Source organism: Pseudorca crassidens, chromosome 2 (genome assembly GCF_039906515.1).
Source record: "Pseudorca crassidens isolate mPseCra1 chromosome 2, mPseCra1.hap1, whole genome shotgun sequence".
Lineage (NCBI taxonomy): Eukaryota > Metazoa > Chordata > Mammalia > Artiodactyla > Delphinidae > Pseudorca > Pseudorca crassidens.
The window spans coordinates 128,684,999-128,711,800 of NC_090297.1; the positions used below are offsets into that span (position 1 = coordinate 128,684,999).

The 26,802-nt window shown below is 38.0% G+C and overlaps 1 long non-coding RNA gene across 2 annotated transcripts in view; it reads right to left on the reverse strand.

The window, feature by feature from the left end:
* Positions 1-871: 871 nt before the first annotated feature.
* The window catches only part of LOC137211767 (uncharacterized), a 90,519-nt gene continuing 64,588 nt past the window's right edge, over positions 872-26,802 (reverse strand). For both annotated transcript variants that reach the window (XR_010937209.1, XR_010937208.1), the window contains one exon: positions 872-1,062. This is a non-coding gene — a long non-coding RNA (uncharacterized lncRNA). The remainder of the gene's footprint in view (positions 1,063-26,802) is intronic.

Sequence of the window (26,802 nt, forward strand, 5' to 3'; positions counted from 1 at the left end):
ACCTAAATGGGAAGGAAATCCAAAAAGGATGGGATATAAGTATATGTATAGCTGATTCACTTTGCTGTACAGTAGAAACTAACACAACATTGTAAGGCAACTATACTCCAATAAATATTAAAAATAATAATAATTATCACCTTAACTTCCAAATAGAATACCTTCACATTTTTGAAAACTAGTTCATTTGTATATATAAACCAACATTGTCTACAGAAGATTTTGTTTGTGCTCCAAATATGCTAATGTCATTCCCAGTTGAAACTGTCACATACTAAAGGTTACACATTTCTTTCTTTTTAAATAAAAAGTCAGATAATCACTGAACACCTTAATTAAAAAAAAGAAAGAAAGAAGTAGCCAATACAGGAGGGACAATCTGATCCTCCCCTCTGTCTCCCTGACAGCAGGAAATAAATCTCTGATGTGAGAGGTGCCCTCCCTGTACCAAGAGGTAGAATGACATCCTTATCACCAGAGGTAGGGAATTCAGGGCAAAGAAGGCTCTATAAAATACCTGTTACCTCTTTACTAATTTACTATTCACACCCAAACACTGCTTAAATTTCTTACTAATTAAGTACCCAAATCTAAGTTTCTGTGCCCTGTTAATTTCTCTCGAATTTACTGTTTCTTTGTCAAAAATATATATATATATATATACATACATATAAAAGCTGCCTGCTTGGACACTTTTTAGGTCCCATTTCTATGAGACCTTTGTGCACACAATTTAATATTTGTTTCTTTTTCTTCTATTAATCTTTCTTCTGTCAATTTTAGTATTAGTCCAACCACAAGAATTCAAGAGGAGTAACTGGGAAAATTCCCTCCTTGCTGATAATATGTTATTGACTCTACTCACATTATTTTCTCAGCCTTCAATGCCCTCCATTTGATGATAGCCAACTTCCTATTCTGTATTCTCAAGACACATCCATTGTGCATACTTCTGTTATGGAACTTATTTCATTCTGTGCATGCATTACTGGAATGTAAGCTCCTTAAGAGCAATTTCTTTCTCTGTCATCTCTACTTTCTTTCCAGTGTGTTGCAAAGAGCCTGGAAGGTACGAAATAGAGACTCAGTCACTGTTGAAAGAAGCAAATCATTAGCTGAATTATTTAATATTTGATCACTGAGAACACTGCAGTACTTCTGCCTATTGTGCTGTAATGCTGAATTTGTAGACAGAAACACAGAGGAAAAAAGGCTGAATGACATCACAGTTGGAGATACCAACCCCTTCAAGGAGCCATTCATCTGATAGTCAAAGCCACACTCTCCAAGTGAGGTATAATCAAGAAGAAGGCTGAGCACCAAACATGTGCTATGCCCACACTTAAATGGGAGGAGAATGGAGTGAAGAGGAGGAGAAGTAGGCAGCAGGGTGAATCAACGCTGTGGAAACTTAAGTGGGAGAGAGTCAAAGATGGCAAAAGTGGTCAACAGTAACTAATAATTAAGGGATATAGGAAGGATGAAGGATGAGACCAGAAGCAAGGTCATTAGAAGTTGATGATCTTGTTTCCCACATTTTTTTACATGGTTGTCTTCTCTGTGCTCGTCAGTTGTGATTTAAAACTATGAATACTTAGATAAATAAAAGCTCTAACCAGTCTAGGTACTTGCTGAGATAAGTCAATTAGCATATTTGAAAATTCAGTTATAGTCACCTGCATGGTAAAAGGATTTTTTAAATGAATCTGGCATTTCAATCCCTCTCTATCTCAATCCCCTAAAAGTGTGCTTTAAAAGATTAAATAAATAAATTCAAATTTCTTATAGGGTAAAATTCTTATCTTTAAGAGTAAACAGTCTAGTCATCAAGGAAAAAAGAATACCAGATAAATATTATGGGGGAGTTCTTCACCTATTTGTGTTTAACCACAGCCACTTCAGGAAAAGACTAATGGGGATTTAGAAAACCTCATGAAATAAACCACATTGTAGCCATATGTGGAGGCAAAATACATATATATATATATATATCACTCGAGCATATCCTAAATTGTAGAGGAACATGATGAAAGGGAGTCTACTCTTGTGCAAAAACTGATTCTCTGGCAAATTTTCAAGGGCAAGAAGGTACTTATGACTTTCTACAGTGAGATATATTTAAACTTACTGTTTTATCACTGAGTAGCTTTTAAAGTTGTATCAATTTTCTCTAAAATACTTTGTACTCAGAAGTTCTTCACTATCACAGATTACACTAGATGTTTCTAAACGAAGACCTCTTTTTCAAGTGAGAAAACTCCAGATCTAGAAGGAAACATAATGTAGCTTACTGCCAAAACTACATGATTATTAGTTTATATATTTGTTGAAACAAACATGTATCAAGAACTTACTATATTAAAGTGTAGTGTACATCACTGTTTCTCAAACCATCTATGGTAGAGGACTATTTTTTCCCCAATCCATCATGATTTTTCAAAAATGTAATAAGAATAAATTACTAAACAAAATAACATCAAAAAAGGAAGCCCAACTTTTTATTATTAAATTCCACAGAATAAAATTACATTCTCAAATTACCTTTATAATGTTCTAAATATTTACTCTCAATTCCTATTCTTATCTGTTTGCCACACCCCCTATCCTGTTCCTTAGGCAGGGCTGGGGGTTGGTTAGTGCTTTAACCAACATAGGCATTTGTGTCTCAACTCAACGGAGGCTTTCATTCTTACAGTCAAAAGAAATTCAGAAATACTCCTCCCATTGGCATAACCAAGAGTACACCAATTACGCAAGAAAACAAACACATAGAAAGAAAACTTGTGTAGAAAGAGTACACAATCAGGCTTCTTTTATGCACTATAATCATCACAGGACCAGTGAAAAAACTTTCAGGCATTTCCAGGACTTATAAAAATTTTTGAGAGCTAAAATATATTAACTGACTCCAAAAAATAAACACAGAAAGTAAAATTAACAAATGTTAAAATCTTAAAAATAAAGCATTGATTATTAAATTAATGATTATCAATTAATTATTAGTAATTTTTAAATTTAGTGTTCATAAAATATCATTATATTTGAAAACCCTTTTTAAGTTACATTTTATCACTTTCCAATATCAGCAAGAAGTCATAGCTAGTGGTATTTTAAGGGAGTTATTTGCAGCTAAGTTATTTAAAAAGAAAAAAAAATCCTTTCAAAAATTTTATAGCCAAAAAAAGTTTATATGGGTTATGAAGACATCTTAATAAATGTGAAATGACATGGGACCTGAAAAATCTTTTTAAAAACCCTGTCCACAAAGTATAAACACATTGACTTTTTGTTAAATGAATGAATGAATTTAGAAGGCACACTTTGGAAAGACTAGAGGAGAAGCAACAGGACACTTGCATTGTACAGGGCTTGTTGCAGAGAGCAACATTTATAAGCAGAGAATGGAGATAAGGCTAGAATACAAGATCAGACATCTGCAACATCCACGGTAGGAAACAGTTAAAACATGGCAGGAAAACAGAATCAGCAGACACCAAATGAGGCAAAGGAAAAAAGGACGGTAGATTAAATCAGACCAGGCTGGAGATTATTTCCCTAACCACATTGAAGACAGTTCTTCCCAGACATTCAGAGAGAGAAAATTGGGAGTTTATATCAACTTTCACGAATAATTTTCATTGTTGTTACCTTTACTTATTAAGGTACTACTAAATATACATAATTTTTAAATTTCATATTGTGAATCTAAGTTTTTCAAACAAATCCTTTTTTACTTCTGTAACATACAAGGTTAATGGGCCTATCCAGGTATGGTTACCATCTTAGTTCATTTAGGCTGCTATAACAAAATACCATAGACTGGGCAGCTTATAAACAACAGAATTTTATTGCTTATAGTGCTGGAGGCTCAAAGCCTGAGATCAGGGTGCCAGCCTGGTTAGATGAGGGCCCACTCCCAGGTTGCAGACATACCGTCGTATCCTCACATGGTGGAAGGAGCAAGCCAGCTCTCCAAGGCCTCTTTCATAAGGGCACTAAACCCATTTATGAAGGCTGGGCCCTCATGACTTAATCAATTCCAAAAGGCCCCCATCTTCTAATACTATCATCTTGGGCATTAGGTTTTCAACATAGAAATTTGTGGTTGGGGGGGCACAAACGTTCAATTCAGACTGCAGCAGTTATGAACAGACATATAGACTGCCTAGAAATATCCTGTGTCTTCGAGCATTTACATAGTGCTTGATTTCTTTCTTTCTTTTCTTTCTTTCTCTTTCTCTCTTTCTTTCTTTCTTTTATATGTCATTACTTTTACTTGAATTTGCTTTTATCTTTTTTATTAAGGTATGTATAGTAAAGAGTACAAATTTTAATTGCATAACTCAACATGAATATTCACCAACAGATCATAACATACAATAGTTGCACCACTTCAGATGGCTCCCTCCCAGTCAGTATACCCCCAAAGGTAATCACTATTCTGACTTCTATCACCGTTGATTAATTTTTCCTTTATTGAGCTTAATATAAATGGAATCATACAGTAGGTACTTTTTGGTTCCTGGCTTCTTTTGCTCAACATTATGCCTGTAATATTCATCTGTCTTGTCATTTAGTAGCTATACAGGTTTCCTCCACTACCAAAAGCAGAGTGTTCCTTGTGGTGGCTCAAACCCTAAGCAGCATCTGAACAGGGAGGGAAACAGCAATTATTGGCAATTGTACAGGTGGCCTATAAGAGGCAGAACAGGTCTCTGATGGTGGCCAGACCACCACACTTCATGCCCCAACCCTTGCTGAATACCCACACCAGCCCCTCATGCTTCAGCTCTGCTCCCCACTGGGGCAGAGGATGCCAGTGCTGGAAGGGGTAAGAGCACATGCTTGGACCCAACCCTCAAGCTTCTGTTCCAGCAACTTGGAACCTGACCCCAGCCCTAACAGAGCAGTGACAGCCACTGAGCAGAGGGAAATCCCTACCTCACACCTGACTCCAGCCCTAGCCCCTCCTTCTCCAGCCCCACCTCCTATTGAGTGGATAGCTGCCAGCACATCATGAGGAAAGATGTGACTTGCGTTCACATCAAATCTAGCTTTCTCACCAAAGCCACCAGGACCACACAGATTGTACAGGGACACTCCAATGTAAGGACACTGTTTCAAGACAGCTATAGGTAACTGTTTTACCTAAGCAAAATGAGGAGACAGAAGAATTTGTCTCAACTGAGAGAGCATGAGAAAACCCCTGAACAACAACTAATGAAACAGAAATAAATAATTTACTAGATAAAGAATTCAAAGCATTAGTAATAAGAATGCTAACTAAATTAGGGAAAAGAATAGATGAACACGGTGAGAGTTTTAATAAGAAACTAGAAAATTTAAAAAGAAACAGTCAGAGAGGGGGCAGAGTCAAGATGGTAGAGTAGGAAGATGCGGAGTTCACATCTCCTCACAACTAGGGCACCTACTAGGCACTGGTGGGGTTCCTCAGACACTTAAGGGGGTGGGAGGAATCCCCACACAACCAGGTAGGATGTGGGAGGGAAGGAGGAAGGGAAGAAAAGTGGAGGCGGGGTGGGACTGGCGCCCCTTAATTGGGGCTGGGGAGGGAGAGGTTCCCACACTCAGAGGGGCCCACCTACAGTGCAGGGATAAGGGGATGGGGAGAGACTTTCAGGGAATTGGGGGATCAGAGGGCAGTGCAGCCAGTGTCTCCCCCACCTACTCAGGCCCTAGCAACTCTGCTGGGGTCCTAGGTCTGAACCCCCCACCCCCTGGGGGTCCCTCATGGCAAGGGGACCAGCAAGGATGGAGAGGGACCTTCAGGGGATCAGGGGATCAGAGGGGAACATGTCCAGCACCTCCCTTGCCCACTGGGGTGCCGGCAAGCCTGCTGGGGCCCCAGGCCTGAAACCCCACCCCCCTGGGGCCCCCTCCAGCCAAGCAGGTCCTGGGCCTGAGCCCCACCCCGACAAAGGCCTCTTCCAGCTGCGTGGGTCCCAGGCCCAAGCTCCACCTCTGCCAATCCTCCTCTGGCAGCACAGGTTCTGGCAGCCCGTACGCTACCCCTGAGAGGGCCTCCTCTGGCCATACGGGTCCAGGTGGGCCAAGCGCGGCACCCTCCAAGGCCTCCTTCAGCTGCACCAGCCCCTGCAGGCACACTTGTGGAGTGCTGCACCCCAGCTGGCCTCCAAGAGCACATGTGCTCTGGGCCAGCTCCAGGAACAGACACTGGTGAGAGGAACACACACAGAGATGGGGCTGACACAGCAGATCCAGAGACCTACCTAGAAGTCTTGGAGCCCTACTGGGGAGGCGGTGGTAGCCTGTAGCTCACCATGGATGCAAGGACACTGATAGAGGAGGAACAAGCGAATTTTCTTTTTTTAATTTTTATTTATTTTATTTTTTACTTTTTTTTTGCTGTCAGGGTTCCATTTTGTTTTGCTGTTGTTGTTTCATTTTTATTATTTCTAACATATTTTATATTTTTAAATTTAATTTTTTATTCTTTATTATTGTTTTACTCTTTTCTGTCTGTTGCTTTTTTGACTTTTATTTTTGTTTTTGTCGCAGCTTGCAGGGTCTTGGTTCCCAGGCCGGGGGTCAGGACTGAGCTCCTGTGGTGGGAGCACCAAGTCCAAGCCGCTGAATTAACAGAGAACTTCAGCTCCCAGAGAATATTAATTGGTGTGAGGTCCCCCAGAGGTCCTCCTCTTGGCACCAACACCCAGCTCCACCCAACCACCTGAAAACTCCAGTGCTGGCTGTCTCAGGCCAAACAACCAGCAAGACAGGAACACAGCCCAACCCATCAAATAAAAAAGAGATGACAAAAAAATGTTATAGATGAAGGAACAAGGTAAAAACCTATAAGACAAAATTAATGAAGAGGAAATAGGCAAGCTACCTGAAAAAGAATACAGAATAATGACAGTAAAGATGATCCAAAATCTTGGAAATAGAATGGAGGCACGGATCAAGAAAATACAAGATATGTTTAACAAGGACCTAGAAGAACTAAAGAACAAACAAACAGTGATGAACATCAAAATAACTGAAATGAAAAATACACTAGAAGGAATCAATAACAGAATAACTAAGACAGAAGAATCAATGAGTAAGCTGGAAGACAGAATGGTGGAAATAACTGCCAAGGAACAGAAAAAAGAAAAAAGAATGAAAAGAAATGAGGACAGTCTCAGAGACTTCTGGGACAACATTAAATGCACCAACATTCAAATTATAGGGGTTCCAGAAGAAGAAGAGAAAGAGAAAGGGTCTGAGAAAACATTTGAAGAGATTATAGTTGAAAACTTCCTTAACATGGGAAAGGAAATAGCCATCCAAGTCCAGGAAGCACAAAGAGTCCCATAGAGGGTAAACCCAAGAAGAAACATAATGAGACACATATTAATCAAACTAACAAAAATTAAATTCAAAGAAAAAATATTAAAAGCAGCAAGGGAAAAGCAAAACAATAATATACAAGGGAATTCCCATAAGGTTATCAGCTGATTTTTCAGCAGAAACTCTGCCGGGCAGAAGCGAGTGTCAGGATATATTTAAAGTAATGAAAGGGAAAAACCTACAACTAAGACTACTCCACCCAGAAAGGATCTCATTCACCTTCAATGGAGAAATCAAAAGCTTTACAGACAAGCAAAAGCTAAGAGAATTCAGCACCACCAAACCAGCTTTACAACAAATGCTAAAGGAACTTCTTTAGGGAGGAGACACAGGAGAAGAAGAAGAAAAAGACCTACAAAACAAACCCAAAACAATAAAGAAAATGGTAATAGGGACAAACATATCAATAAGTACCTTAAATGTAAATGGATTAAATGCTCTAACCAAAAGACACATCCTGGCTGAATGGATACAAAAACAAGACCTGTATATATGCTGTCTACAAGAGACCAACTTCAAATCCAGAGACACATACAGACTGAAAGGGAGGGGATGGAAGAAGGTATTCCATGCAAATGGCTAGCATAGCAATACTCATATCAGATAAATTAGACTTTAAAATAAAGACTGTTACAAGAGACAAGGAAGGATACTACATAATGATCAAGGGATCGATCCAAGAAGAAGACATAACAATTATAAATATTTATGCATCTGACATAGGAGCACCTCAATACATAGGCAAATGCTAACAGCCATAAAAGGGAGGGAAAATTGACAGTAACACAATAATAGTGGGGGATATTAACACCGCACTTACACCAATGGACAGATCATCCAGACAGAAAATAAATAAGGAAACACAAGTTATAAATGATACATTAGACCAGATAGACTTAATTGATATTTATAAGACATTCCATCTGAAAGCAACAGAATACACTTTCTTCTCAAGTGTACACGGAACATTCTCCAGGATAGATCACATCTTGCGTCACAAATCAAGCATCGGTAAATTTAAGAAAATTGGAATCATATCAAGCATCTTTTCTGCCCACAATGCTATGAGATTAGAAATCAGTTACAGGAAAAAAGTAAAAGAACACAAACACGTGGAGGCTAAACAATATGCTACTAAATAACCAAGAGATCACTGAAGAAATCAAAGAGGATGTCAAAAAATACATAGAAATAAATGACAACAAAAACACAACCCAAAACCTATGAGATGCAGCAAAAGCAATCCTAAGGAGGAAATTTATAGCAATGCAATCCTACAACAAGAAACAAGAAATATCTCAAACAACCTAACCTTACACCTAAAGCAACTAGAGAATGAAGAACAAACAAAACCCAACTAAGTAGAATAAAAAAAAAACTATAAAATCAGAGCAGAAATAAGTGAAATAGAAATGAAGAAAACAATAGGAAAAATCAATGAAACTAAAAGCTGGTTCTTTGCAAAGATAAACAAAATTGATAAAACTTTAGCCAGACTCATCAAGGAAAAAAGGGAGAGGACTCAAATCAATAAAATTAGAAGAGGGCTTCCCTGGTGGCGCAGTGGTTGAGAGTCTGCCTGCCGATGCAGGGAACACGGGTTCGTGCCCCTGTCCGGGAAGATCCCACATGCCGCGGAGCAGCTGGGCCTGTGAGCCATGGCTGCTGAGCCTGTGTGTCTGGAGCCTGTGCTCCACAACGGTAGAGGCCACAACAGTGAGAGGCCCGCGTATCGCAAAAAAAAAAAAAAAAAAATTAGAAGAGAAAAAGGAGACATTACAACTGACACTGCAGAAATACAAAGGATCATAAGAGACTAATACAAGCAACTATACACCAATAAAATGGACAACCTGGAAGAAATGGACGAATTCTTAGAAACGTTCAACCTTCAAGAATGAATCACAAAAAAAACTGTATAGAAAAAAAAAATGAACCACGAAGAATTAGAAAATATAAATAGACCAATCACAAGTAATGAAATTGAAAGGGTAATTAAAAATCTTCCAACAAAGAAAAGTCCAGGACCAGATGGCTTCACAGGTGAATTCTATTAAATTTAGAAAAGAGCTAATACCCATCCTTCTCAAACTCTTCCAAAAAACTACAGAGGAAGGAATACTCCCAAGCTCATTCTACAAGGCCAACATCACCCTGATACCAAAACCAGACAATGATATCACACAAAAGAAAATAACAGACCAATATCTCTGATGAACATAGACACAAAAATTCTCAACAAAATACTTGCAAAAGAATCCAAAAACACATTAAAAGGATCATACACCATGATCAAGTGGGATTTATCCCCAGGATGCAGGATTCTTCAATATATACAAATCAATCAATGTGATACATCTTATTAACAAATTAAAGAATAAAAACCATGTGATCATCTCAATAGATGCAGAAAAAGCTTTTGACAAAGTTAAACACCAGTGTAGGATAAAAACTCTTCAAAAAGTGGGCATAGAGGGAACCTACCTCAACATAATAAAGGCCATATATGACACATCCACAGCAAACGTCATTCTCAATGGTGAAAAACTGAAAGCATTTTCACTAAGATCAGGAACAAGACAAGGATGTCCACACTCACCACTATTATTCAACATAGTTTTGGAAGTCCTAGCCATGGCAATCAGAGAAGAAAAAGAAATATCAGGAATCCAAATTTGAAAAGAAGCAGCAAAACTTTCACTGCTTGCAGATAACATGATACTGTACACAGAAAATCCTAAAGATGCCATCATAAAACTACTACAGCTCATCAATGAATTTGGTAAAGTTGGAGGATACAAAATTAATGCACAGAAGTCTCTTGCATTCCTATACACTAACAACAAAAAATCAGAAAGAGAAATTGAAGAGACAATCCCATTTACCACTGCAACAAAAAGAATAAAATACCTAGGAATAAACCTACCTAAGGAGGTAAAAGACCTGTACCCGGAAAACTATAAGATACTGATGAAAGAAATCAAAGATGACACAAACAGATGGAGAGATATACCATGTTCTTGGATTGGAAGAATCAATATTGTGAAAATGACTATACTACCCAAAGCAATCTACAAATTCAATGCAATCCCTATCAAAGGTATTTTTCACAGAACTAGAACAAACATCTAAATATTTGTATGGAGAAACAAAAGACCCTGAATAGCCAAAGCAATCTTGCAAAAAAAAAAAAAAAAAAAAAAAAACAGAGCTGGAGAAATCAGACTTCCTGACTTCAGACTATACTACAAAGCAACAGTAATCAAGACAGTATGGTACTAGCACAAAAACAGAAATATAGATTAATCGATAGAAAGCCCAGAAGTAAACCCACACACCCATGGTCACCTAATCTATGACAAAGGAGGTAAGGATATACAACAGAGAAAAGACAGTCTTTTCAATAAGTGGCGCTAGGAAAAGTGGACAGCTAAATGTAAAAGAATGAAATTAGAACACTCTCTAACACTATAGACAAAAATAAACTCAAAATGGATTAAAGACCTGAATGTAAGACCAGACACTATAAAGCTCTTAGAGGAAAACATAGGAAGAACACACATTGACGTAAATCACAACAAGATCTTTTTTGACCCACCTCCTAGAGTAATGGAATTAAAATAAAAATTAACAAATGGGACCTAATAAAACTTAAAAGATTTTACACAGCAAAGGAAACCATAAACAAGACGAAAAGACAACACTCAGAATGGGAGAAAATATTTGCAAACAAATAAATGGACAAAGGATTAATCTCCAAAATATACAAACAGCTCATGCAGCTCAATATCAAAAAAAACAAAATGGGTGGAATCAAAAATGGGCAGAAGACCTAAATAGACATTTCTTCAAAGAAGACATACAGGTGGCCATTAGGCACATGAAAAGATGCTCAACATCACTAATTATTAGAGAAAAGCAAATCAAAACTACAATGAGGTATCACCTCACACCAGTCAGAATGGCCATCATCAAAAAATATACACACAATAAATGCTGGAGAGGGTGTGGAAAAAAGGGAACCTTCTTTAACTGTGGGTGGGAATGTAAATTGATACAGCCACTATGAAGAACAGTATGGACATTCCTTAAAAAAGTAAAAACAGAACTACCATATGACCCAACAATTCAATTGCTGGGCATATACCCTGAGAAAAACATAATTCAAAATGAGACCTGCACCCAAATGTTCATTGCAGCACTATTTACAATAGCTAGGGCATGGAAGCAACCTAAAGCCCATCAACAGATGAATAGATAAAGAAGATGTGGTACATATATACAATGGAATATTACTCAGCCATAAAAAAGAAATAAATTGGGTCATTTATAGAGATATGGATGGACCTAGAGTCTGTCATACAGAGGGAAGTAAGTCAGAAAGAGAAAAACAAGTATCATATATTAACACATATATGTGGAATCTAGAAAAATGGTACAGATGAACCTATCTGCAGGGCAGGAATAGAGACACAGACGTAGAGAACGGATGTGTGGACATGGGTGGGGTGGGATGAATTGGGAGATTGGAATTGACGTATGTGCACTGCCATGTGTAAAAGAGATAGCTAGTGGGCACCTGCCATATAACAAAGGGAGCTCAGCTCAGTGTTCCGTGGTGACCTAGATGGGTGGGATGGGGGGTGGGAATGGGAGGGAGGCCCAAGAGGGAGGGGATATATGTATACATATAGCTGATTCACTTAATTGTACAGCAGAAACTAACACAACATTGTAAAGCAAATATACCCCAATAAAAAAATAAAATACATGTACAATGGCAAAAAAAAAAGAAAAAGAACCTGTCAGAGCTGAAGAATACAATAACTGAAATGAAAAACATACTAGAGAAAATGAACAGCATACTAGCTTATACAGAAGACATAAGTAATCTGGAAGATAGAATAATGGAAAACACCTAATCAGAACAGCAAAAATAAAAAAATTTAAGGGAATTCCCTGGCAGTCCAGTGGTTAGGACTCCATGATTTCACTGCCAAGGATGTGGTTTCAATCCCTGGTCAGGGAACTAAGATTCCACAAGGCATGCTGCATGGCCAATATTTTTTTAATTTTTTTAATTAAAAAATTAAAACAATTTAAGGTTTTTTGGGGATAACATCAAGCATACCAACACTTGCATTATAGGTGTCCCAAAAACAGAAGAGAGAGAGAAGGGGATTGAAAATATATGTGATGAAATTATGGCTGAAAACTTCCCAAACCTGAAGATGGAAACATATCCAGGTACAGAAAGCACAGAGGGTCCCAAACAAGTTGAACACAAACAGACTCACGCCAAGACATATCATAATTAAAATGTCAAAATTTAAGAATAAAAAGATAATTCTAAAGGCAGCAAGAGAAAAACAAAGAGTCATATACAAGGGAAGTCCCATGAGGCTATTAGCTGATTTCTCTGCAGAAATTTTGCAGATAGCAAGGGAGTGGCATTATATGTTTAAAGTGCTGAAAGGGAAAAACCTATAATCTAGGATACTCTAACCAACAAGATTATCATTCAGAATTGAAGGAGAGATAAAGAAGTTCTCAGACAAGCAAAAACTGAAGAGTTCATCAATACTAAACTGACCATACAAGCAGTGTTAAAGGATCTTCTCTAAGTGGAAAAGAAAAAGCTATAACAAGAGTAAGAATTTATAGGAAAGGAAAAATCCCACTAATAAAGGCAAATATATAGTAAAGTCTGTGGATTAACAACTCAAATAAACCCATATGAAGATTAAAGGACAAAAACTGCAAAATCAACTACAACTACAATAAACAGTTAAGGGATAGAGATGAAGATGTAAAATATGACACCCAAACCTCAAAACATGGGAAAGAGAAGTAAAAAAAAAAAAGTAGATCTTTTAAAATGATTTTGAACTTAAATGACTATTAGTTTAAAACAAGTAGATACAGCTATAGTTCCTTATACATAAACCCCATGATACCCACAAAACAAAAATCTACAATAGATATACAAAAACTAGAGAGAAAGGAAAACAAGTATACCACTAAAGAAAATCATTAAACCACAAGGGAAGAAACTAAAAGAAGAGAGAACTACAAACACAACCAGGAAACAAGTAACAAAATGACAATAAGTACATGCCTATCAATAATAACTTTAAATGTCAATGAACTAAATGCTTCAATCAAAAAACATAAGGTGGCTGATTAGATTTTTAAAATGACCCATCTATATGCTGCCTACAAGAGACCCACTTCAGAGCTAAAGACACACAGAGAGTGAAAGTGAGAGGATGGAAAAAGATGTTTCATGAAAATGGAAATGGAAAGAAAACTGTGGTAGCAATACTCTTGTCAAAGAAAGTAGACTTTAAACGGTCTATAACAAAAGACAAAATGGGGCATTATATAATGATAAGGGGATCAATACAAAGAGAGGAATAACATTCATTAACATATATGCACCTAACAATCAGGGAAATATTAACAGACGTAAAGGAAGAAATTGACAATAATACTATAATATTAGGGCACTTTAACAGCCAACTTACACCAATGGACAGATCTTCCAGACAGAAGGTCAATAAGGAAACAGTGACACATTAGACCAGTTGAAATGAATGTCTACAGGACATTCCAACCAAAAACCAGAAAACACATTCTTTTCAAGTGCACATAGAATATTCTCTAGGATAGATCACATGCTAGGGAAAAAAAACAAGTCTCAGCAAACTTAAGAGGATAGAAATTACATCAAGTATTTTTCTGACCACAACAGTATGAAACTGGAAATCAAATACAGGAAGAAAATGTGGAAAGCACAAACATGTGGAGACTAAACCATATGCTACTAAAAAACGTGATCTTAGAGAAATGCTTTCTACTTTTCACCGTGGAGTATGATGTTAGCTGTGGGTCTGCCATAAATGGGCTTTATTATGTTAAGGTATGTTCCCTCTATATCCACTTCATTGAGAGTTTTTATCATGAATGAATGTTGAATTTTGTCAAATGCTTTTTCTATATCTATTGAGATGTTCATGTGGTTTTTATTGATGTTATGTGGTGTGTCACACTGATTGATTTGCAAATATTGAACCATCCTCGTATCCCTGGAATAAATCCCACTGGATCCTAATATATGATTCTTTTAGTGTATTGTTGAATTGGATTTGCTAATATTTTGTTGAGGAGTTTTGCATCTATGTTCAGCAGGGATATTGGCCTATAATTTTTTGTGTGTGTCTTTGTCTGATTTTGGTATTGGATAACGTTGGCCTCATAGAATGAGTTTGGAATCATTCCCTTGATGATAATTCTTCTCTAAATATTGGTAGAGTTCGTCTGTGAAGCTGCATGGTCCTGGACTTTTGTTTATTGGTAGTTTTAAAATTACTCATTCAATTCCATTACTATTAACTGGTCTGTTCAGATTTTCTATTTTTCCTGATTCAGTCTTGGAAAATGGTATGTTTCACCTAGGTGGTCCATTTGTTGTTGTATAACTCTTCTTAGTATTCTCTTATGATTGTTTGTATTTCTGTGATATTGGTTGTAACTTCTCCTCTCTATTTCTAATTTTACCCATTTGGGCCCTCTTTCATTTTTTCTGGTGCATCACCATTTCTTTTCCATTGTTTCTATTTTTCTCCATAGCAGTTCTCAACATCTGGCATACTGCATATTTCTACATATTCACCTGCCATGTCTCATATCAGAATTATCCAATGACTTCCCTCCTCACCCCTAATAAAAGTCAAACTATTCACAGTGGCTGAAAAAACTACCATGAGTGGCTTCTGTCAGCCCTCTGACCTCTTTTTTTCCTATTTATCTCCTCAGTCACTCTGCTTCAGCCACACTGGGCTCCTTGTTGTTCCTTGAAGGCACCAGACTGCTTCCTGCCTTAGGGCCTTTGCACTTGCTTTTTCCCTCTGTTCCTAATGTTCTTCTCACAGATATCTGCATGGCTTATACCCTCATTTCTTTCAGGATTTATTCTTATGGTCAGATACGTCTTCCATGACTATCCTATTTGTAATTACATCAACCCCCCTCCCCACCAGAACTCCCCATTCCCCTTTTACTGCCTAGCAAACATCACCTTTTATCATACCATGCATTTATTTATTTATTTCATTTACTCCATGAAGACTTTCATTTTCATGAAAACAGGGATACTTGACTCTCATAAAATCATTTAGAAAGTCTCAATCAATAGTGGTCAAATTAATGAATGAAAGGCTGGAAAACAGGAAATGCAAAGGCAAAGATGTAAGGAATTTTAAGAAAATGCTAAAACTCTAATTTGACCTGATTCCTCTGAGATCCCAGATTGCATATAATACAGCAGTGTGGCACCTCCTTCCTTAGACGCTTGCTGAGTACTGACTTTGCTAAAGGGAAGGAAACATTTCATTTTGGTGGTAATGACTAACTTTCCCTCTCTCCCCCAGATAACGTTGTTTTGAGCTTTCACCACCACCAAAGGATCCAGATTTCTCTTTCTTCCAGATTTCTCTCTAGGGCTCTTCCCTTTGACCAACACATGGGATTCTATTCCTACAGAGCTATGAATTTGCTGGTTACTGCTTATCGTCACATAACAGACATTTGGCGGTAGAGGAAAGGGAAGTTGAAGTTTCGGTTAATGGCCTCTGTTGCCTTGGTGTGTAGGAGGTAAGATCATCTGTTGAGAGAGGGTTGAGCTAGGGTAGAGATGATGAAATATGAACCATCACTGATGAGACTGAAAAGGTGGCTGATGAGAGAAGACAGAGTGGTTGAACAGAATGAAGTGTTTGGGAAATACGTAGTATGTAAGATGTTTGAGTAAGTTTTTGCATAATGCATCATATGTGATTTAAATTTAAATGATTAACAGAATATATTTTGAAATTTCAGCCTCATCAAAATCCTTAAAAATGCATATTAAATATTGATATATATTTTTACATTTCAAAAAACTTTAATGGGAATACCCAATCCTGGCAAAGGTAAGGAAGCAAGAATCTGTACATATAGCTGTTAAAACCTTTCAGAAAGCAATATGACTATATGTATCACAAGACTTAAAAATGTTTTATACCTTAAATATTAATATTAATTAAATATGCTTCATGCCCTTTGGCCCAGTAATTACACATATTAAAAACTATATTAAGGAAATATTGCAAAATACCAAAGAAAATTGCCTTATATGTTAAGATGATCACTGTAGCTTTTTTTTTTTTTTTCTTTGTTGCGGTACGCGGGCCTCTCACTGTTGTGGCCTCTCCCATTGTGGAGCACAGGCTCCGGACGCGCAGGCTCAGCGGCCATGGTTCACGGGCCCAGCCGCTCCGCGGCATGTGGGATCCTCCCGGACCGGGACACGAACCTGTGTCCCCTGCATCGGCTGGTGGACTCTCAACCACTGCGCCACCAGGGAAGCCCCTGTAGCATTTTTTATAGCATTAAAATATTGGAAAATAACATAAGTATCCAATAACAGGTAAACAATTATAAAGTATAGGAACTATTGTGCATCCTTTTAAAATTATACCTGAAAGAACTACAGACATGCTTATGCTGTAATATGAAAGAATAAAAGCAGAGTGAAAATACACTATTCTAAAATACAATCATAACAATGTATAATAAGCCAAAAAAAGAGAAAACAATACAAGATTAGATATAGTTATGTATTAGAGCAGAGCTTTGGGTGGATGTTTTCCTCTTCATGTGACAAGTGGAAAACAAACTTCACAGCTGTAACAAATTTAATGTAATTTGGGCAATTTGTTCACTTCAATAAGCAAGTATTGAGACCTAATAAATGCCAGGCAGTACCCTAGGTTCTATCACTTATAAATGGCATTCTGTGCTACTACTAAAAAATTTCAAAAGGAAAACATGTGTTTCAACCATGAAACATTTGAGTCTTGACAAGGAAGGAAGGAAGGAAGGAAGGAAGGAGGATGGGGGGAGGGAGGGAGGGAGGGAAGGAAAAAGGAAAGGTGGAAAGTAGAAATATTTTACTGAGCTATCCCAGAATTACAACATAGTCCTGCACTTCCTCAAAAATGCCACCATCCAAAGGAGCAAAGAACATACAGTGGAGATAGGATAGCCTCTTCAAATAAATGCTTTTGAGAAAACTAAACAACCACATGCAAAAAACAAAAGAAACTAGATCACTATCTCACACCATACATAGAAATCAACTCAAAACGGATTAAACACTTGAACGTAAGGCTTGAAACTATAAAACTCCGAGAAGAACACATAGGCTGCATGCTCTTTGTTGTAGGTCTTAGCAATACGTTTCTAAATATGTCTCCTCAAGCAAGGGAAACAAAAGCAAAATTAAATAAATGGGGCTGCACCAAACTAAAAAGCTTCTGCATAACGAAACGAAAAGATAACCTACCAAATGGAAGAAGAGATTCACAAATTATATACCTAATAAGGGATTAATAACAAAAATACATAAAGAACTCATACAACTCAAAAACAAAAGAGCAAACAATCCAATTAAAAGATGGGTGAGGACCTGAATAGGCATTTTTCCAAAGACATACAGATGGCCAACAAGCACAAGAAAAGATACTCAACACCACTAATTATCAGGAAAATGCAAATCAAAACCACAATGAGATACCACCTCACACCTGTTAGAATGGCTGTTATCAAAAAGACAAGAAATAACAAGTGTTGGTGATAATATGGAGATAAGGGAACCCTTGTACACTGTTGGTGGGAATTTAAATTGATACAGCCACTATGGGAAACAGTATGGAGGTTCCTCAAAAAATTAGGCCTAGAACTACCATATGATCCAGCTATCCCAAAACTGGGTATTTATCCAAGAATATGAAAACACCAATTTGAAAAGATATAGGCACCCCTATGTTTATCACAGCATTATTTATGATAGCCAATATATGAAAATAACCTAAGTTCCCATCAGTGAATGACCAGATAAAGAAGAAGTGGTATACATATATATATATATATGTATACACACACACACACACACACACACACACACATGTACACTCAATGGAATACTACCCAGACATAAAAACAATGAAATCTTGCCATTTGCAAAACATGGATGGACCTTGAGAGCATTATGCTAAGTGAAATAAATCAGACTGACAAAGACATATAATGTCACTCATATGTGTAATATAAAAAACAAAAATAATAAAAATAAATGGACAAACCAAACCAAACAAAAAGAAACACATACATACAGAGAAAAGAGTAGTGGTTACCAGAGGGAAAGGGAGGATGGGGAGGGTGAAATGCGTAAAGAGGTCAACTGTATGGTGAGAGATGGAAACTAAATTTTGGGTGGTGAGCATGCTATACTGTATACAGAAGTAGAAATATACTGCTGAACACATGAAACTTATATAATGTTATATAAACCAATGTTACCTGAATAAAAAATAAATCTAATTTTTTTAAAATTTTAATTAATTTTTAAAATGCCATCTTCACCTGCAGTCCTGACATCTTTCCCCAAATAAATGTAATCAGTGATACACAAGTTCTAGTCACCACTTCTCCAATGATATTTGTTTCATATCTACAGATAGGTTTCCATCTACATGATTGTTTAAGCTATAGGAAAGTAACACCAGCACGCTCAAAAATAAAATGAGAAAAATAAAAATATAAAAAATAAATACACCCAGTTTGCAGAAAAATATAGAAAACCTCAAATACCAACCCACATTGTTGATCAGAAATGTTCATAATTATTCAAAACCAATTCAACATACCCAAAAATAATGATTAATATTAATTAATTTATACTGATATTTATTGTTCACATAATTTTCATTTTATATCGCTTCCTATTAATCATTAATATATTATTAATACATAATTGTATGTGATGTTATCAGTGAATTATTGATATTAGATACTAATTTAATCTTAATTAAGCTTTCACATGATTTTTTTATTTAGTCTTCACAACATAGGTTGATATTATTACTGCATTTTAGAAATGAGGAAGCTGAGGTTCAAAGAGGCTACATAATTTAAATAAGGCCAAATGTCTAGAAAACGCTAAAGCTTTTTTTTTTTTTTTTTTGGCTGTATGTGGGCCTCTCACTGTTGTGGCCTCTCCCGTTGCAGAGCACAGGCTCCGGACGCGCAGGCTCAGCAGCCACGGCTCACGGGCCTAGCCGCTCCGCAGCATATGGGATCCTCCCAGACCGGGGCACGAACCCATGTCCCCTGCATCGGCAGGCGGACTCTCAACCACTGCGCCACCAGGGAAACCCTAAAGCATTTTTAAACATGTAGAAAAGGCAGATCTTGGCAACTCTCTAGCCATGTCCTGTGCTTCAGCATGCTGCCTCCTCAGACCGAAGCTCCTGGAACAGCAGTGGCACAAAGTAGACCCTCATTTAAGATTACTAATTATCATTAATTACCACGTATTTTGAAAATGATGAATTTAAAGTCTGATACCTAAGCATAGTTGAATTGTATTTCAAAGGTGAAAAAATATGTCCTGACAAAAATAAATGTGTTTTAATTAAATCTCAAGTTTAACTATATTTTAACCCTACTTAGCCAACTTTAGTTCTTTACCTTTAGACACCAATTTAAAAAAACACACTACCTTTTCTCTTTACAAAACGCAGAAAATAAAATAATTATTTATAGTCTCAGAAATTTTGTGTCTTTCAGACACATTTCAGTACTTCCAGTTTTCTGATCTAATCTTAATAACAGTTACTGCAAACTTCTGTTTTTGAGTGCAGTATTGTATTTTGGTTTTCTTGGAAAACACCACTGGATACACTGTTATCACAATGACACATCCCCAAGAGGAAGTGAACAAGTTTTATTAGGACCTTCCTCCTCCTCTTAAAAGGTTTGAAAGATTTGGAAACCCTAGAGGTCAAAAATAAAACTAGCCACTTAAGAAAGGAAATCTAAACTCCTTCCCTTTCAAAGCAGTGAAATGAAAGGCCATCAAAATAAAATTAAGAAGAAACGTCTGAAAATAGCAAAGTGTTTAAATAGTATTCCTTTGTTAAAACTTGTAATTTAATAAAGATTTTATTCTTCAACTCAAAACTGACATCTCCACCAGGGTGGGGTCAAGTTACTATCTTTCTAATCAGTCATCCTGAGGGAGCTTTCTTACCCTGACCTCAGAGATATATCTAAGAAAGAGCTCTAAGTTTAAAGTCAGCTATGAGTTCTATTTCTTTTCCTGCCACTTGACCAGCTGTGTAAAATAGAGAAAAGAACAGGTTCTTTCCTGATTCTGAGCTATAGTGACTCTCAGATGCAGTAACATAGGTGGAACTCCTTTGTAAAGAACAAAGCCCAAGATAAGTGGTTCTTAAATGCTTTTCTCCCCAGGGTACATTTGACAATATCTGGAGACATTTTTGATTGTCACAACTGGGGTGCAGGTGCTACATGGCATCTAGCAGGTCAAGACCAAGTATATTGCTAAACGTCTGACAATGTACAGGACAATCCCTCACATCAAAGAATTATTCAGCCCAAATGTTGGTAGTGACAAGGTTGCAAATCCCTGCTCTAGACAAACGTCAACTACCCAGAGCTTCCCCAACCTATGTCTCGGATCCAGGAACTCTTCTAGGTGTGCCAGAATGACTGTGACCCTGAAACGGAGCTTCTCAGATCCAGTTCTTCTCACCCAGCAAGAGTAAAGAAGCAAAGCAGTCCTTCCCTTTCTGCCCTAGGGCAGAGCCCCAGGGTGAGGACCTGCACAGGGCTGAGGGAAGGGCTGAGAAATCCTTGTCAGTCTCAAGCTTCCTAACACTCACCTTCCCTAGCTGCTTTCCTGGGAAGCTAAGTGGTCAGAAAACATGCTCTCCAATTAGATGGAATGTATAGCACTAAATAGTAAGCATCCACCTGCTTGCCATTAAGAAGAATACAGATAATATAATAGATTTATACATCTTTTGTTTAACAAATAAAATCCTTGCTGTCACCATCCAGAAGTATAGAATCTAGTAGATGAGATGATACAAATATCCAGGGAAGAATCACAGACAATTTTGTCCTTTCAAATCTACATGTGATATCATGGAGTAAGTAGGATATGGACATGGATCAGAAGGAATAGAAAGGTCTTCAGGACACAAAGGGTAACAAAGTAGGATAGCAAGAGTAGGTGTGATGGATAATTTTATACGTCAACTTGACTGGGCCATGGGGTGCCCAGACAGTTGATCAAACATTACTTTGGGTGTTTCCATGAGGGTGTGTTTTGGGTGAGATAAACATTTGAATTGGTAGACTGAGTAAAGCAGATTGCCCTCCACAATCTGCATGGACCCCATTCAATCAGTTGAAGACCTGAATACAACAAAAAGGCTAACCCTCCCATGAATAAGAGGAATTCCCTCTGCCTGACCACCTTTGAGTTGGGACATAGGTTTTCTTCCCTTCATATTCAAACTGAAACATCTGCTCTTCCTGGGTCCCAAGCCTGTCGGCTTTTGGACTGAAACTACCCCATTGGTTCTTCTCACTCTCTAGCTTGCCAACTGTGGATCTTGGGACTTCTCAGTCTCCAAAATCATGTGAGCTAATCTTTATTAAAAAAAAAAATATATATATATATATATATTTCTTTATTTACTTACTTATTTATTTATATATATAAACCAACATGATATATATATCATGTTGTTTCTCTTTCTCCAGAGTACCCTGCTTAATACAGTAGGGAAGGAGAAGGGCAGAGCAGAAACAATATGCCGCACTAAGCTACACTAAGGGTGTATTCCATTTGAAATGGTGAGATTGAGCCTTCAAAAACAGGTTAGACAATTTAATGAGGGAGGAAGTTTGTTTTCAGAGGCCTCTAGCCCTCAGAAGATCTCCGGGAAAATGGAGTGAGATATGGGGCAGAGTTCAAGAAATCTATATTCTTCAGATAACAAATGAGAAAGCAGACACAGGAGAAAGCTTTCATTTCAGCCTGGCCTGAGAGTGGCAAAGACAGCTATTGAGTGGGGAGTGGGGAAAGAGATGAAATAGATAGATAGACATTCTTTCTCTTCCCTCTTCATCTTCCCTCTTCCTTCTCCATCCCCCCAGCTTTGCTAGCAAAGAGATATTACGTCTGTTAGTACTGCACAACCTGAAAAACAGGAGAAAGACCCTTCCTTCTTAGCCATATGTGCCAAATAGGGCCCACAGCACTGGGGAAGATCAACCATGGGCCAATGCGCTATGAAAGAAGACACAAGGAGACTCCAAGCAATGAGTAGGATCCAGAAACCGAAAAACAAGCAGTAAGCTTTGTATCTATTCATCAATAGACATTTAACAAGTGTGTATAGCATAGGCCCCTTGCCAGAATATGACTAAAATCTTGTCACCCAGTGGCCCGGCTGCTACAATCTCCTGCCCAAGTGGGATGAGCTAATGAGAGCTCTGAAGGTGGAGTCAGGAGACTGAGGATTAATCTCAACTTGGCTGCTTGTTAGCACATACCCCTGAACAACTTACGTTGCTTTTCTAGGTCTCAGTTTTGTCATTTGCAGAATCAAGGCATTACAGTAATTTTACAGAACTGTTATGAGATATAAATAGTTAGTGTTACGTGACAAGTACTGGACAAATTCCAGGTGTATAATAAGTACCCTATAAATGTTATTTTCCTTCCTTCTTTTTTGGTATGGGCTCAAATTTGTCCCTTGTGGCATAAATTTTTTTCATATTCCATTGTAGATTTGCCATAACCATTCCCTGCCCCCAAGTTCCTGTCCTGGACCCCAGGTCCTAGATCTTGTAGATGTCTCCTCATCCCTTCTGGAAGTCTTAGTGGCTCTAGGCTTACCCCTAAAATTCCTGCTCCTCCCCTGCCCTGCTTACTTCTATCCCTATTCTGCTTATCTAGAGTATGATCACAGCACACCCATGGACATTCTGCTAATCCACATTTCTGTTCTGAAAAGCAGCTCTCACTGTTGACATTTACGGGAGTCTGATGAAGGTAGGAACCAGGACATTTGATCTCCAACAGTCTATCCTACCTCCAGAGGGAAGGGACCTGTGTGATGCTGTGAGTGTGGATGTTCCTTCCAGAGGCTTTGCCTGGTAATAGGCACAGCTCCTACAAGGAACCCTTGGTAAATCACAGTCTCAGTGTTACTTTCTCTAGCACTAGGAAATAACCCCAAGGCCTGCATTCCGGAAGGCCCAGGATCCCTACGCCCCTTCCTCATATACTTACTGGATGTCTGGTCATTTCATAAGTACTAATGATTACCTGGTCTTATGAGATTCTCCCACATTTAGCAGCTCCTATAATTTGAGAACAGCAAGGATCCTTACAGGCAAATCACAATACATTGTTACTTCTTGCTTGACAGTTTCCTAACATTAGGAAATGGGGTTCAATTCATTGATCTTCCTAACAAAACAACAGCACAAATGATGCATTATACAAAAACCAACATCAAACATCTTACATACTATGCATTTCCCAAACACTTCGTTCTGCTCCACCACTCTGTTTTCTCTCATCAGCCACCTTTTCCAATCTCATCAGTGACGGTTAATATTTCGTCACCTCTACCCCACTTCCACCCTTTCACAGCAGATGATCTGCCTCCTACACACCAAGGCAACAGAGGTCATTAACCAAAAACTCCGACTTCCCTTTCCTCCACCTCCTAATGTCTGTTATGTGACTATGAACAGTAACCAGCAAATTCATAGCTCTATAGGAATAGAATCTCATGTGTTGGTCAAAGGGAAAAGCCCTAGAGAGAAATCTGGAAGAAAGAGAAATCTGGATCCTTTGGTGGTAGTGAAAGCTCAAAACAACATTATATGGGGGAGAGAGGGAAAGTTAGTCATTACCACCAAGCAAAATGAAATGTTTCCTTCCCTTTAGCAAAGTCAGTACTCAGCAAGCATCTAAGGAAGGAGGTGCCACACTGCTGTATTATATGCAATCTGGGATCTCAGAGGAATCAGGTCAAATTAGAGTTTTAGCATTTTCTTAAAATTCCTTACATCTTTGCCTTTGCATTTCCTGTTTTCCAGCCTTTCATTCATTAATTTGACCACTATTGATTGAGACTTTCTAAATGATTTTATGAGAGTCAAATATCCCTGTCTTCGATTGCCAACAAACACATGAAAGAATGTTCAACATCATTAATCATTAGAGAAATGCAAATCAAAACTACAATGACATATCCTCTCACACCGGTCAGAATGGCCATCATCAAAAAATCTAGAAACAATAAATGCTGGAGAGGGTGTGGAGAAAAGGGAACACTCTTGCACTGCTGGTGGGAATGTAAATTGGTACAGCCACTATGGAGAACAGTATGGAGGTTCCTTAAAAAACTAAAAATAGAATTACCATATGGCCTAGCAATCCAACTACTGGGCATATACCCTGAGAAAACCATAATTCAAAAAGAATCATGTACCAAAATGTTCATTGCAGCTGCTCTATTTACAATAGCCAGGAGATGGAAGCAACCTAAGTGTCCATCATCAGGTGAATGGATAAAGAAGATGTGGCACATATGTACAATGGAATATTACTCAGCCATAAAAAGAAACGAAATTGAGTTATTTGTAGTGAGGTGGATGGACCTAGAGTCTGTCATACAGAGTGAAGTAAGTCAGAAAGAGAAAAATAAATACCATATGCTAATGCATATATATGGAATCTAAGAGAAAAAAAAAAAAGGTCATGAAGAACCTAGGGGTAAGACGGGAATAAAGACACAGACCTACTAGAGAATGGACCTGAGGATATGAGGAGGGGGAAGGGTAAGCTGTGACAGAGTGAGAGAGTGGCATGGACATATATACACTACCAAACGTAAAATAGATAGCTAGTCGGGGGCAGCTGCATAGCACAGGGAGATCAGCTCAGTGCTTTGTGACCACCTAGAGGGGTGGGATAGGGAGGGTGGGAGGGAGGGAGATGCAAGAGGGAAGAGATATGGGAACATATGAATATGTATAACTGATTCACTTTATTATAAAGCAGAAACTAACACACCATTGTAAAGCAATTATACTCCAATAAAGATGTTAAAAAAAAATCCCTGTTTTCATGAAAATGAAAGTCTTCATGGAGTAAATGAAATAAATGCATGGTATGATAAAAGGTGATGTTTGCTAGGCAGTAAAAGGGGAATGGGGAGTTCTGGTGGGGAGGGGGGTTGATGTAATTACAAATAGGATAGTCATGGAAGACGTATCTGACCATAAGAATAAATCCTGAAAGAAATGAGGGTATAAGCCATGAAGATATCTGTGAGAAGAACATTAGGAACAGAGGGAAAAGCAAGTGCAAAGGCCCTATCGCAGGAAGCAGCCTGGTGCCTTCAAGGAGCAACAAGGAGCCCAGTGTGGCTGAAGCAGAGTGACTGAGGAGATAAATAGGAAAAAAAGAGTTCGGAGGGCTGACAGAAGCCACTCATGGTAGTTTTTTCAGCCACTGTGAATAGTTTGGCTTTTATTAGGGGTGAGGAGGGAAGTCATTGGATAATTCTGATATGAGACATGGCAGGTGAATATGTAGAAATATGCAGTATGCCAGATGTTGAGAACTGCTATGGAGAAAAATAGAAACAATGGAAAAGAAATGGTGATGCACCAGAGAAAAAGAGAGAGGGCCCAAATGGATAAAATTCGAAATAAGAGAGAAGTTATAACCAATATCACAGAAATACAATCATAAGAGAATACTAACAGTTATACAACAACAAATTGGACCACCTAGAGAAAACAATATATTCCTAGAAACATACCATTTTCCAAGACTGAATCAGGAAGAAATAGGAAATCTGAACAAGCTGATTACTAGTAATAAAATTGAATGAGTAATTTTTTTAATACTACCAATAAACAAACGTCCAGGACCAGACAGTTTCACAGATGAATTCTACCAAATATTTAAAGAAGAATTAATACCTACCCTTCTCAAACAATTCCAAAGTGTTAAAGAGGAGGGAATGCGTCCAAACTCATTCTCTGAGGCCACCATTACCCTGATACCAAAACCAAAGACACTACAAAATAATTACAGGCCAATATACCTGATAAACTAGATGCAAAAATCCTCAGCAAAATATTAGCAAACCAAATTCAACAATACATTAAAAGGATCATACATCAGGATTGAGTGTGATTTTATTCCAGGGATCTAAGGGTGGTTGAATATTTGTACATAAATCAACATGATACACCACATAACATTAATAATAATTACGTGATCGGGGGCTTCCCTGGTGGCGCTGTGGTTGAGAGTCCACCTGCCAATGCAGGGGACACAGGTTCATGCCCCAGCCCAGGAAGATCCCACATGCTGTGGAGCGGCTAGGCCCATGAGCCATGGCCACTGAGCCTGCGTGTCTGGAGCCTGTGCTCTGCAACGGGAGAGGCCACAACAGTGAGAGGCCCATGTAATAA